Raw genomic sequence first — 15,353 nt, 5'->3', positions numbered from 1 at the left:
ATGGTTAGTGCCTTTTTTAAAGGACTGTTACAAAGCTTTTTCTTCCTTTGAGGTCCTGTTCATATCCTCCTACATTATCTTAAAGAACTTTATTGTTTTGCCTTTAAATTTTATACACATATATATTATTAATTCCTTAAAACTTTCTTATACTGAATAAGTCAAAAGGTTCTAGACTATTCTTTGAGTTTTTGATGCCATTTATTTTAGCATTTTTATTATATATATATATGGGGGTGTTTGTGGGGTGTGTGTGTATAATGAATTTGTAATAGATTGTACTGTATGATATGAGAGAGGAGTATTTAATTTCATTTATTTTTATAAACTACATAAAATGCCTTTATTATGACTTTATGAGGCCATGTTTAATTAGATTTATTCACATTTCCATCCTTATTCTTTTTTCCTTTCTCCTTTCTGAGTTTCCATTTGGGATTTTGGTCATTTTCCTTAAGTCTGAGGCATATGATTCAGAATTTCCTTTAGTATATGTGAAGTCTCTTTAGTTATTTGTTTGAAAAAATAAACTTACATTTGTAAGAGGCTTTTTCATAAGTTATAAAATTCTTAGTTGTAATTTTATCTCACTCTGTTGAAGAAACTATTTTAATACCTCTTAGCTTTCAGTTGATAAGTCAGCTCTTAACATTTGGAAAGTAAGTAATCTTTTTTCTCCCTCTTTCTCCATATCTATATCTTTACATAAGTAGATATATCTATTTTTTATATAAATAGATATATATCATACAAATAGATAGATTTTTAAGATGACCTCTATATCTGTAGTCTCTAAGTTTTACTATAATATGTCCATTTTTTATCCTGTTTGGTTTTCAGTAGGTTTTTGAATTTGTATATCCATATCTTTTTAAATTCTCAGCCACTATCTCTTTAAACATTGCCTATTCTCTTTTTCTCTCCTTCTGATACTTCAATCAAATACATATTAGATTTTCTTACTGTAACCATAATGTAGAAAAATTTTTTAACCAAGTTTTATGTTTGTCTCTCTACCCTTTGTTCTTGATAATTTTTTCTTAACTATTTTCAAACTCATAGTTTCTTCTTTGTGTCTAATTTTTTTCTTAAATTTATTAAGTTTCTTATTTGGATTGTTATGCTTTTCCAGTTCTCTACATTCTATTTGGTTGCTTTGCAAATACTCCCCATCCTTTGAAAATACTCTGCTGGATTTTTCAGGCATGGTTCTTACCTTCTAAAAATTCTAAGCATTGTTATTTTATAATTATTGATAATAATTACAAAATATAATGTTTCCATGGGTCTGTCTCTGCTTAGTTTTGTAAATGATGGTTCTAGTTATCATTGATTGTGGGCTAGACATTGTATTTGAGAAAACATTTTAGAAAAGTTTGGGGGTCCAAATATTATCTTCCTACACAGAGAATCTTGGTTTTCTTTTTCTAGACTAGAGATGGCAGCAATCATAGATGTCTTTAGTCTAATTTCAAGGTGTAACACTGTCTAGGCCACTGTAACATTTAGCTGAGCTGTGTGTACATACATTGGCTCATTTATTTCTGGTTCACTTGTACGCTTAGGGACAGGTCCTTTGAGGTTGTAATCTTAATATAAAGAGTGCTTCTAAACGCCATATAGCTAATCTTTTAGGGTCAGATATCACATTTCATGGTTTGATCCTGAATAGCTGCCAAAATGCATCTTAGTTCTTTCTTTACATTTAGTAAGTACCTCCCAGTTCAAAAACAGCCTTGAGTAGTGGGTGTGGTTTTATGAGTTCCCATTTTCTGGATCTCATCCCAGTCATTCTCCATGTATTTGTAGGTTATTTGATGCATTAGAGAAGATTCTTTCTGACAGTTTATTGAACTATTTTGAGTAGTTCTCAACAAGAACACCAGCCTGTCTTACCCAGTTCACCATTAGCAGAAGCAGAATTTCCTAATATTCTCTAGTGTCATTATAATTTCACATCAACAAAAGTGAGCCATAGTAAAGTGGACACAACATATTACCATTTTCCTTAGTCCCCATGCAAATTAGGAGATAGGCCCAGTACCACTAATGACATTTAATTCAGAAATTCTTAGTAAAGATCATCTAAGATCAAATTAAGCTGTTGAACCAAGACAATATTCTGTTCACCTAAAAGATGACATTTTATAAATTTAATCTGTATTATTACCTGTAAAATATATGGAAGTTTTTGTTTGTTTTTTGGTTCAATGATTTTTAGAAAGTCAACAAATTTTTATGGGCAAATGCAGTTGGTTTGAGTGTATTCTTGTAGCGACTGTTTAGTTAGAAGTTTAAATTTATGTAAGTCATTAGAAATCAGAAGATGACTGGTGGAAATCTAGCCATAAGGTAGACTTAATGGTAATTAGTATATTCTAAATTACCAAAAGTTTAGACACTAAATAGTAACTCACTTATATAAGAAAGTAATCAGATGTACTATTTAATAATTTAGATTGCCACCAGTTTAGAATTACAAATAAGAATGGCAATTCTATTGTATATCCTCAGGTAACTAGAAAGTTTGATCTACCAACTTCATAGTATACATAACAAACTTCATATTTCTTGGCTTGGTCAAAAATGTAGGTTATCTAACTGCCTGAAAGAAAACTTTCCTTTTGATTTTCCCCTAGGACAGTGCAGTTATATTTTACATCCATTTGTTTTTTTAACACTCCATAATTTTGAAAGTGGCCTGGCAGGAGCCCAAGTGCATGGAATGAAAAATGGTCCTTGGGTCTATTCAGTATTGCAACACCAACTCTTTTAAATCTCTTTTATATGTGACATTTGTGTTCTATTCAGCAAAGGGCCTTACTACTTACTATTCTGACTGTTGAAACATTGAATAGGTATTCTCCTAAGACCCAAATTTCTCAGGTAATAAATTTCATATTATTTTACATGAAATAAGACAAGTCCAGATTCTTGGGTCTTTTGTGTCAAAGCTAAGTCACTTTTTCTCCATCAACTCTTTGTATGCCTTCAAATGCAAAGAGAAAATTCTAATTAGTGAACCAGTGATTTGAAAGTAGTCACTTTTTTTCTGTCCTTGTCTCTAATATTTGTTGATATCTGCTTTGGGTTTTCATGATAACTTTCATCTGCATTACACTCTGCATACTACATCTGAGAAATATGCAGGTGAAGAAAATGATGACTCTCATTTTATAGTAAGAAAAGCAATTATAAGAAGTTGTGGGTCATGTGAATTGTCAGCTCCTGCAGTGAGGTTGGGTTGTTTTCTTCCCCTCCTAATTGTAAGGGTTTCACCTCTTTCATGCATTACTTTTGAGATTGCAAATTATGTGGAATGATTTCTGCAAATTATACATTGACATTTTTGAGAGATTTCCTGAAGTTTCTGTTCAATGAGTCATGTTAGTGTAGCATGCATATTTTAATATTGGAAATTCTAATTCTTACTATCGATTACTTTCTATGAATTAATTCAACATTGTCTGTTGAATTTCTTAATTATCATAGTATAACTCTATAGGTAATGAGGTTGCATTTGTAATTTGCCATTCATAGAACTCCTGGGAGAATATTTCATGTCTAGTTCACAGGGCATGGCAACATTTTAAATTTGATTTTGGAGTGCTCTAACCAAATCTTTGAGAACTGTAACTTGAAGTGAAACCTGCTAGCTGTAAGTCCTTCACATAGCCCAAGGGCTTGTTTGGTTTTGATTAGTTTTACTAGACTTCATTTGGTTTCAATTAAACCTTGAGACAGGCCAGTGACTTTCATGAAAAATGTGGTTTTCTCGAGTTAGAAAATAATTCTTTTGTGTGGAAGAGTGTAATGTTTTCTTCACTGGAACAAATATCTAGTCAATTTCAGAAGGTTTTATAATCAGAATACAAAGAAATTTTATTGTTCTGTCTTATATTATGTTCTTCAATATTTATTCTTTTTACTTTTAGATAATAAAGTGATAATTACTCTGTTTCCAAAGAAATGAGAAATATTTGATTATATAAATGTAACAATCTTTTATATTTAATTCCATATTATAGAAAGCCATTTGACTTTAAAATAAGCAACTCTTCTGCTGAGTTCAGAAAATATTTTAATCCATATGCTTTTAAAAGACTTTTTTTTTTTACTATTTACATGGTTTTTTACTATTTCATAGGTTGTAGAGACTATATACTTAATTTTTAAGTCTTTTATTATCAAAAATTTTTTCCAGCTTAATACAACTAAATATTAGTTTAAGATCATGCATATTATCCATTTGTAAAGGGAGGATGAGGGCATATAAGTATATTATTTACCCTAAAAAAGAAAAATGTAGTTCATGATCCTTACAGAAAAATCCACAGATTTAAGTTCTTTTGTTTTCCAAATGTTTATTTCATACTAAATAAAATTTGTTGGCCTCTTAGAATCTTAAGTTGGGTAGCAAAGATAAATATAAAACAAACTCAAGGTAGTGCTCCTGTATGTAGAAGATGTAAATTTCTCTTTTCTTTGATTCACAAGACCCTAGCTTTGGATACTCTGATTTTTACCAAGAATCATCACCAAAGTCCCTGCCATCTGTATAAGATTATGCCAAAAATAATGCAGTTATAAGTACAGGACATATGTATAAAAATTAGACAAATGAAATGAACATTATCACAATGTTTATAATCAGCATCAAATGAAGAAATTAATGAATATGTGACTATTTAGCACATAAAAGACTGTAGAATTTAAAATTAGCAAAAAAAATTCCTCAGAAATGTTGGAGAATTTTACATTTACCACTCAGAAGCCAAGAACTGATCACCTCTTGAATCAGTTTTTTGCAATTCTGTTTGATACAGTGAATGTTTCATATTTATAATTTTTAAAATTAAACTTTTGAAGTATTAAAATCCAGAGTTGGAATAAGCTCAATAGATTCCTCAAATATTTTTGTTGAGAGTTGTTTATTAATACCTTATGTAGTGACATAAATTAAAATTAATGACATCTGGCAAACATGTGAATACAGTTTTTTATATATTTCATTATATTTAAGTGAAGACAAGAGGGGTGAAAGAAAAAGCACTGAATTTTGTATTCAGGCTGCCCAGATTTTGTTTTAGATTCTGCAGTGAATTTATACTGTGTTTGGGGTCTTCTCTTTTCTGTACTTTACTTTCTTCAAATGGAATGAACTAGAAACTCTCAATGATTTTTCTTTTACTTTGAGTATTCTGTTAGTTTAGTTTATATTGATAAGCTTAGAATTATACATACTTTTTACCTGTTGTATTTGAATTTTTAAATTACTTTTGACCTTGTAAATTTTAAAGTTATCTTGAAGCAAGTAGAACTAGTCATGTTGGTAAACTTGTTTATTTAGTATTTTAATACTGCTTCAGAATGAGTAGATATTACTATTTCATTAGACCAAGAACTGCCTCTTGAGCCAATAAAGTTTATTGAGGGCCTCTCATTTTCCCCAAATTGATCAAGACTCCAGTGTTCTATGCATAAGAAATTCACAAATGAATAAGAAACATTTTAACCTTAAATTCAGTCTTGTCATATAGAAATGCAAGCAAATAAAAGGCATTATGGTCAAAATTTTATCAGTGCAAACTTTTATTATCAAATCCCAATTTTTTTATTGACATGAAATTATCTCATATTACCAAAAAGTTAAATGATGACACTTTTTTCATTGCATTAAAAATTAAAATAGTTCATTCAGTAAATGATTATATACTATGGATCTTAGCATGTCCTTCAGAAGTTAGATCAATAGAACTACTTCTTCACATATAGAGTAACAAACATGGTCTTTGTATTGAATGACCTGGTCTTAAAAGAAAAGGAACAAGAAGGTAGTAACCAACATTTTATGAGTGTGGGAGAGATGCATCTCATTAAGTACCTGCCTGCTTGCTTTCAAGAGTTGCAATCATCATTGAGAGGGAGACAATGAATGGTGATTAACTATGAGAAATGGAAAGATCGATTACATTAACCACTTTGTGGGCACCTGACTACTTATTTTCCTGGCTAGGTTAATGAGAGGATGAGGAACCTACATTTTCTAAAGGTAGAGAGATCCTCCCAACATACCCATATGGTAAAATAAAAAGCAGTTCCACATAATTTTCTTGTCTTATTTTATTCTTTATTATGGTTATATAAAAAGCTTTACTTGCAAAAAAAATTTAAAGATATGGCCAAGTCATGGGATCAACTCAGGATTTCATTATAATCCAGATTTTGGATAACATATTTTCTTAAAATGTCCAGTAGACTGAATTGCTTCCCTGGCTTCTAACATAAACCATCCAAGCCAGGAATGCTTTAGTAGAAGCAGGCAGTCACCAAAACATATTTGGATTCATTCCTTCATCCTGGTTTTAAAGAAAGACTCTTTAAAAAGTCAAACATTTTAACCTAGAAAATTTCAGAAAGTTTTTTCAAATACCTCTGAGGAATCTCCATACTTGTCGCTCAACCTATTGACCCATCCCATTTACACAGGGAATTCCCAGACTAAAGACTACTTGAAGAGAATGAAATCTCAAATACAGATAATCTGTATTTTATCTTCAATAAATGCTTTTAAACAAGAACCATAGTACAACAGCTTCTGAAATGGTGCTTCTGCAATAATGTGAAATAGCTAAATATAGGTTATTTTGTAACCCTTCTAGAAAGCTAATTAGGGATATATAATTTCTGTAAAAGAGAATAAAGTATTTCTACTTTCTCATTTAAGAAATTACAATAAAATGCAAACTATTATAATGAGAAAAAATTGTCCCTTTGCCAATTTCAAAGGCTTTGGAGTTATTAGCATTTTAACCCTACATTTTATTTGGAGGGAGCGTTGGACTGGGAACTAAGTTTTCCTGAGTTTTAGTCTTGAATTTGGTGTGTGTTACATACATTTTCTTGAACATATTCGTTCAACTCTTCTAGAAGAGATCATTACTATTAATTAAATATACCTTGTGCTTCCCAACATTTTCAGGCATCCCCTATGTGACAAAAGCAGGACATTGATGTAAGAGATGCTTGTCATTTCTATTCTGTGGGAGTTGAATGAACCAGGTGAAGTTTTCAATGATTTGTGGCATCTCCATAGCAGAAAAAAGAGACCTCACCCTGCAAAGTAGAAGATGCAAGCAAGCATGCCCTGGCTTGAACAAACAGGAAGAAAGTTATTTGCTCATTGTGAGGTGAGCCTCTGTGGTGTCAAGACTCAGATCTGGGACTTGTTTGTTGCCATAGCATAACCTATTTACTATTGACTGGCATCTCTCTGGGATTCAATGTAAACTGCAGGATTTGGAGATTCATTAATTCTGTCCCTGTTTGTATTCCTGAGATTCTTTCTTGGCATATGACCTTCATTTTACAAGGAGAATGGAAGTTTGGGGAGAACTAAGGTCACAAAGTAAGTTTTGCAGACATACTGTACAATGTTATTTCCTCGTGACCTTGCAAGTTCATATTTCCCAGCTATATTTCTCTACCACCCAGGAGATTAAGTATTGGATCATTTGATTTGACCATTAATAAAATGTCAAAATGAGTCCGTTCCATCTAATAGGCTTTGTTTACTTAGATAAGATGTACTTCTGTGGTTCAATGAATGTTAGAGCACGTAAGGTCATGACTTTTTTTTATGTACCAGATTTTTTGACTTTTTTTAATGTACCAGATTATAGATATATCTTATCATATACATATTATATTGTGTCTATTTTCAGTTGGAAGGGATATTCAACTTCTCTTTTGCTCTAAGATGCTTCTTAAAAATTTTCTGGGTAGATCTCAGACCCATTTTCATAGAAATTGCATTTAGTAGCACAATGAATTTGTAACTAGTTGGTAGTTTGTGTTCAACATCCAGGGTGAATATGATTATAATCACATAAGCAGTAGAATGTAAAGGTGTAGTTCACATAAACAAATATCAATGTGGATTAAATGAGTAATAACTATAAAGTCTTAGGATAGAGCCTGGTCCAGAATTAGCAACATACAAGTACTTGTTAAGTAAAACAAATAAATACGATGATGATTATGGTTTATGGGCTTTGTGAGTTGGCATCTAGGAGGTTTCTTATCTAATTTTCTTCTTGTGAAGCCCCAGATATGTGCTATACAATTTGTATTTGACTATTTTTGGTGCTAGGGAATATGGTTAGGTATTGTATTATGGTATGATTTTAGTTAGGACCCAATATTGTCCTAATTAAATATGAGAAAGCAGGCTCAGAGGAGTTAAAAGATTGGCCCAAGTTTACATAGCCATTAATATCTTCCATACCTGCCTAGACTGTTCACAGTCTTACCAGTGCCACTGTTCCTATTATTAGGAGGAGTAGTCAGTCGTACCATATGATTTGAATATGGCAGCCTAGTAGTGTCATTTGATTTGAATATGGTAACCCTGCAGAGTGGAAATTATTTCTGCCAAGACTGTGGGCTAAGGCAATTCTACTCCCATTGAGCAGCATTGGTTATTCAAATAAATTTATTTAATTATTAAATATTGAACTCTTTAATAACCTATGCTAGAATTTTCTTGTGGAGTCATATATGTCTTTTACTTGTTTGGAGGCTTTTTTTCTGGTGGCTAAGATGTGAATCTCAGAATCTTAAAGGCAAGGCCTAACACATACTGAATGCTTTATATGGATTCTAAATTAAGGCAAGTAGAAGTCAGTTTCTTTTAGCATAATTTGGAACTTAATCTTTTAAAGGCTCTATCCTAACTATCTCTTGCCTTTGGGACATTTTTTTTTTCTGCATGTTTGGAAAATGTGCTATATCATAGTTCTATTACTACATAATATACAATTTGCTCTTGCAATTATACCATTTATGTTCCTCTTAGTATTGACTAGAAATCTTGTTATTCTGCTTCTTTCTGTATCATGAGTTAATCTAAATTCCAATCCCTCCTTTTACCTTACTTCTAGAAAATTAGATTTTTTTTTGTTATGCTGATTTAGGTTTACACTGTCAGCATTGTGGTCTAGACATAATCTTACCTATAGTCTCAGAGATAGTCCTCAAATTGTATATTTATCTTATGTTAGATACCAAAGACTATGTTTCAGTTGCTTTGTGATTCACGATTCAAGCAATAGGAATACTGCTTCTCAACGAGGTGGGTGAAGAGAGAATTCACTGAAATTTAATAGTGGATAGTCTCAGAGACTCAAATTCCGGTGCATTAAACAAAGAACAAGAAAGAGTACATTGGAACAGCAAAGGTAGCAGCACTGGTTAACTGCAGAGAGAAGGGATGGCCCAAAGAGAGAGAAGAACAAAACAGACCAATCTGGCACAGAAAAACCTACATATCAGAAAATCATCCTGATCTTAGCTGTTTCAGAGGTTGCACCATAAACTGGGGTTTAAAAAGTGCTTTGTGTTTCTCAACTGACAAGTTGAGTGCTAAGAGGGGAGCCATCCATCATGAGGAGACCTTGCTGCACCTGTTGCTGTGGGAACCTAGGAGACCACAGCAATCATTGCTGTTTTGTCCTGGCAAGGACCTACTGTGTGGCCTAGGGTATGTGTAGTAGAAATGTGAGTGAAACAGGCACAGAAAGATTGTCCTCAGAGGAATTTATGTCAGAAAAATGGAGGGGGGTGCAGCTCACTTCCCTTTGAATCTAGGCTCACATGACCAGCTGCAGAGGGTTGGGAAACTGAACAGACAGGTCTAGACATCTACAGAACTAGGTCTGTGAAAGCAGTATTTCTGGACAATGGAGTTTGTGAGACTGGAGGGTTGGTTTCCTTGTCCCTTGAGGAGAATTCTTGGGAGGCTCCTGAGATTCAGATGCCTTGCAGAGATCAGCATCTACCTAACACTAGGAGTATCTTGGTCTAATCTCTGCAGAGAAGATGCTGCTCAATAAAGCCCCTAAGGTCAAATAGATCTAAACCCCAGTCTTCAAAAATTCCCTCCTAGAATTCTGCAGCAATTCCACCCTGGGAGTGTCTCTGCAGATAAAACTTCAACTGATAGTATTTTCCATTCTGTCTTACCTTATAGTGGTAGAAAGGGAAGTGAGAGCTTCATTTTAGGGCACTCCAGCTGGCAGCACTATAGGAAATGGAAAAAAGAGGAAGGAGTTAACACCTCCAACCCTGTGTGCATATGTTTGCATGCACACGTGGACTTTTTTTTTTTTTTTTTTCCTTTCTCTCTTTCTTCCTCTCTCTCTCTCTCATTCTCAATACACAGACCAAGAAGAAACAGAGAGAAGGTCAGGGCCACATAGGTAGTGATGATATATCCTCAGCAACAGTTTTGACTCCCTCAGTAGAGATAAGTTTTTTTTTCATTTTTCATTAAGAATCTTTTTTTCTGATTATGTATTTATTTTTGTGTTCTTGCTGTGTTTATTAGTTTGTGAACACACACACACACAAGACACATATTGTTTCTTTATTCCTCATTTCTAACATATCTAACATATCCTTGACTTATCTTTTGAAGGTTAGGGTTTTTTGTTTGTTTATTTTTTGTGTGTTTGTTTATTTCTCTTTCTTTTTCTCTTCTTTTCTCCCACTAAAAGCCAATTTTTTCTCTCCCTTTGCTTTTTTGTGTCTGTATTTTTTTCTCCTTTAAGCTATCACTTGCTGTATCTCTTTGCATTCTGTTCACATGTTGAACATTCTAAACTTAATTCTATCTTCCTATATTTTCTTTTCTCTTAATGAACTGAACTGAACTATATTTTAAAACTATTTGGTTTATATAACTCCTGCCCCACCATTCATGTTGTTGCAATTATTAGCTCTGTGGATAACAAAAACAACACCTGCTTTTTACATTAATGCTAGATCTAGTTTGCAGTTATTTACTGTTTTTGCTGTTGGAAATTACTGACTCCTTTATTCCTGTTTTTGTGGTCATTAGTGTTGTAGATGTCATAGTAGGTATTGGGTATTTATTTTAGTGCTGTATGTTGTTCACTTCAATTGTTGCTATTGCTTATTTTCCCTCTTTTGTGTGAGATAGTAGAACTCTAGAGGAACGCTACAGTTTAACAGGGTAAAGACTCTTGCTGAACTAAACCCAGACAAAAGACAGCTCACCTTCCTGCACACACAAATTTACCACACTTAATAACCACACTCAAACTTTAGCTACACTTTAATACATAGAATAGAAGAGACAAAAACAAAACAAACAAGAAAAAAAAAAAAACACCAAACTAACAACCAGTTTGCAAGTAATAATGGCTGAGTGGGGGAGCCTCAAGTCCCACTCATGGAAATCCACTCCTACAGCAACAAATAAACAAAAGAATTGTAGATATTACATGTATGAGAAGTCATACTCTAGATCACTCTTGGACATTTTGGCAAAAAACTCCCTAAAAACGCCCACACATAAGAGTCAAAGTGATATTCTTTAAAACTCAACAAAGGAATACAAAAAATATGAAAAGAGTAGATAACATGACACCTCCCAAAGTTTACAATTCACCCACAACTGACTCCAAAGATATTGAAGTGAATAAAATATCAGATAAAGAATTCAAAGGAATAATTATAAAAATGATGAATGAATTCCAAGAGAACACAGAAAAATAACAGAGTGAATAAAGAAGGTCAGAACAGAATATGAATGAGAAATTCAATAAAGAGAAACAGATGTTGAAAAAGAACCAAGCAGAAATCATGGAAATAAGAGACACAACGAATCAAATAAAATGTTTAGTTGAAAATGCCTCTAATGGAATACACCATGCTGAAGACAGAATCTCAGAGCTGAAACAGAAAGTAGCCAGTCATGAACATTCAAATAGTATCAAAAAGAGGGATACATAATCATAACTCAAACACGTAAGAACTCTGGGACAACATTAAGACAACAAATTTAAGAATCATTAGAATTGAAGAGGGTTGTGAGATGCAGGCTGGAATGTATAACCTCTGTGGGAAAATAATAACAAAATTTTATATACCTTGAGAATGAAATGGACATCCACATGCAGAAGGCATTCAGACTCCAAGTAGACAAGATCAAAAAACTCTCTACCACACATTACAATAAAATACCTAACATAACAGAATTTTAAAAACCTCAGAGAAAAGTATCAGGTCACATTTAGAAGCAAGCCAATCAGAATTACTTCCAGTTTCATAGCACACACCTTAAAATCCAGAAGGTCTTGAAAGGATGTGTTCTAAGCCATGAAAGAAAATAACTTTCTGTCAATATTGCTATATCCAACAGAGCTATCCTTGAGAATTAATAGAGAAGTAAAAACCTTCCAAGATAAGCAGAAACTGAAATAATTCATGACTATTGGGCCAGCATTACAGAAAATACTCAAAGAAATACTTTGAACAGAGAAATCAAAAAGAAACCCAAGAAAACACAAATGGACATATCTCATTTGAAGAGTAGCTAAGCAAATGAGAAACAGAATCAAATTAAACATTAGATATAAATGAAAATTATAAGAATTATGTCATTTCTCTATAATAACATTGATGTAAATGGTCTCAACATTCCAGTTATAAGACTTAGACTGGCAAAATGGACTAGAAAATAAGATCTGACTATGTGTTGTTTGCAAAAGACTCACTTTTTAGGCAAAGACTGCCACAATTAAATGTAAAAAAAAAAAAATGGAAATTGATATACCATGCAAATGGAGGCCCAAAACACACTGGAATAGCTGTTCTCATCCAACAAAGTGAATGTCAAGTCAAATATTAATCAAAAGAGACAAGGAACATCACTACATACTGGTAAAGGTAACAATCTAAGGAAATATAAGTGTTTGTGCCCCGAATGTTAGTGTACCTAATTACACAAAACAGACACCATTCAAATTAAAGCTTCAGATCTCAGTACAATGATACTGGGTGATTTCAACATACCTCTCTTATGAATACATAGGTCATCCACATACAAACTCAGATTCTTCCAGTCTAAAAAATATATATAAACCAAATGGATTCAACAGAAATCTATAGACTATTTCTTCTAACAAGAACTGAATGCATTTTCTTCTCAGTTTCTCATGGAACCTTCTCCAAAATAGATCATATTTTAGGTCACAAAGCCACTCTTAGCAATACAAAAAATAATCATATAATTCCTTGAATCTTTTCAGATCATAATGAAATTAGAAATCAACACCAAAAAATCCTACATAAACTTCATAAACATATGGAGATTAAACAATACACTTTTGAATGATGAAAATGTGATAGGACAAATCAGGGAAAAATTTTAAAAATTCTTAGAATCAAATGAGAATAATGATATAATATACCAGAATCTCTGGGACACTATGAAAGTGGTATTAAGAGGAAAGTTTATAGCTATGAGTGCCTACATAAGAAGAACAGAAAGAACCCAATTAAACAACTTAATGATGTATCTCAAGACCCTTGAAAAATAAGAACAAACTAATTCCAAAACCAGTAGAAGGAATAAAATAATATCAAAGCTGAAATCAATAAAATTGAGAATTAAAAAAAGAATGAGTATCAATTAAACAAAGAATTTGTTCTTTGAAAAGATAAACAAGATTGATAAATACTTAGCTAAACTAACCAAAAGAAAAAGAGAGAAAACAAATTATTAGAGATACAAAAGGAGAAGTAATCACAAACATCAGAGAAACACAGAGAATCATTAGGGACCAATTTGAAAATTTATACTCCATAAAATAGGAAAACCTTGAAGAAATTGTGGCATTTCTAGATATATATGGCCTTTAAAATTTTGTGAAGAGGACACAGAAACCTAGAAAGTTCAATAAAAATCAATGGGATGGTGGCTACTCTGTCCCAGGGGTGCCTAGGTCATAGAGGCTGTCCAGGTCATAAAGGCTACTCAGGTCATATAGGCTATGGAGGTCATAGAGAATTCTCATGGTAAAGTATAAGCAGGTCAATGCATGACTGTGAACCTTAGATTATGCAGGTCATAAACACTATGCATGTCATAAGGCTCTACAGTTCATACAGGCTCTTCAGGTTACAGATACTACTCAGGTCATAGAGGATGTGAAGGTCATAGAAGTTACTAATGTTCTACTAGTTGCTAAGGTAATTTTGGCTACTCATACCTTTGAGGCTATTCTTATTATAGTGGGATCACAAACAATAGAAGCTACTAAATACATAGATACTACACAGATCATAAGTACTGCTTCTCAGGTCATAGAGGCTATGCAGATCATAAATGCTACACAGGTGATAGTGGCTACTAATGTCATTTTGGCTACTTGTGCCACAGAACTTATGCAAATCTTAGAGGCAATGCAGGCCACAGATGCAACACAGGTCAGAGTCTACACAAGTAATGAGTTGACTCAGGCCATAGAGTTAGGCAGATTATAGTGGTTACTCAGTCACAGAAGCTACAGAGTTCATAAAATCTACTTGGTCACAAATGCCTCTCAGTTCCTAGAGGTTTTGCAAGTCTTTGAGACAGCTCGGGCCAAAGAGGCTTCAGAAGTAATTGAGGCTACTCAGGCCACAAAGGCTTGCAGGTCACAGAGGCTAATAAGGTCATTTTTACTGGTCAGGTTGTAGAGGCAATGTATGTTATTGAGGTTATAGGTCACAGAGGCTCTATAGGTCATAGGTGCTAGGCAAGTAATAGAGGCTACTCCAAATTAAGAAGATATGTAGGTCACTGAGTTTACACAAGTCATAGTGGCTACTGAGGTTATAGAGGTTACAGAGTTAATTTAGGCTACTCAGACTAAAGAGGAGGAAAAGGTCAAGACAGCGAAAGTTATAGAGGCAAATCAGGTCATAGAATCCAAGCAGGTCAAAAAAAAAAAAAAAAAAAAAAAAAATAGGCCATGAGATAGAAGCAGGAATGAAAGGCCTTCCAATAAAGAAAAACCAAGAAGTAGACAGATTCTCAGTTGAATTCTGTCAGGCCTTTAACTAAGAACTAATGCCATTGCTCCTCAAATTATTCCATAAAGTAGAAAGTGATGGGATACTTACAAATCCATTCTATTAAGCCAGTATCACTCTCATACACAAACCAGATAAGAACACATGAAGGAAAGAAAACTACAGAGCAGTATCCCTGATAAATGCAAAAACTCTTAATAAAATAGCAGCAAATTATATACAGCAACGAATTAAGAAGAGTGTACATAATGACCAAGTTGGTTGTATCCCAGGGATGCAAGAATTTTTTAACATTCACAAATCAATAAATGTGATTCACCACATATGTAACAAGAAGGACAAACATCACATAGTCTCCTCAATATAATAGATGCAATGAAGACCTTTGACAAATTTCTCCCATTTATGATAAAAACACTAAGAAAGTAGGGGAACCTACCTCAACATAATAAAGGCTACATACAACAAAC

General features: G+C 33.2%; 1 protein-coding gene across 1 annotated transcript in view; it reads left to right on the top strand.

Annotated features, from left to right (window-relative positions):
* The window catches only part of LOC306638119 (uncharacterized protein), a 734,580-nt gene that overhangs the window by 123,405 nt on the left and 595,822 nt on the right, over positions 1-15,353 (top strand). The gene's annotated exons all lie outside the window — the stretch shown is intronic.

The sequence above is a fragment of the Sciurus vulgaris genome, assembly GCF_902686455.1.
Source record: "Sciurus vulgaris genome assembly, chromosome: 10".
Classification (NCBI taxonomy): Eukaryota; Metazoa; Chordata; class Mammalia; order Rodentia; family Sciuridae; genus Sciurus; species Sciurus vulgaris.
The sequence above is the reverse complement of the archived record's forward strand: the minus strand, read 5'-3'. Positions and strand labels throughout refer to the sequence as shown.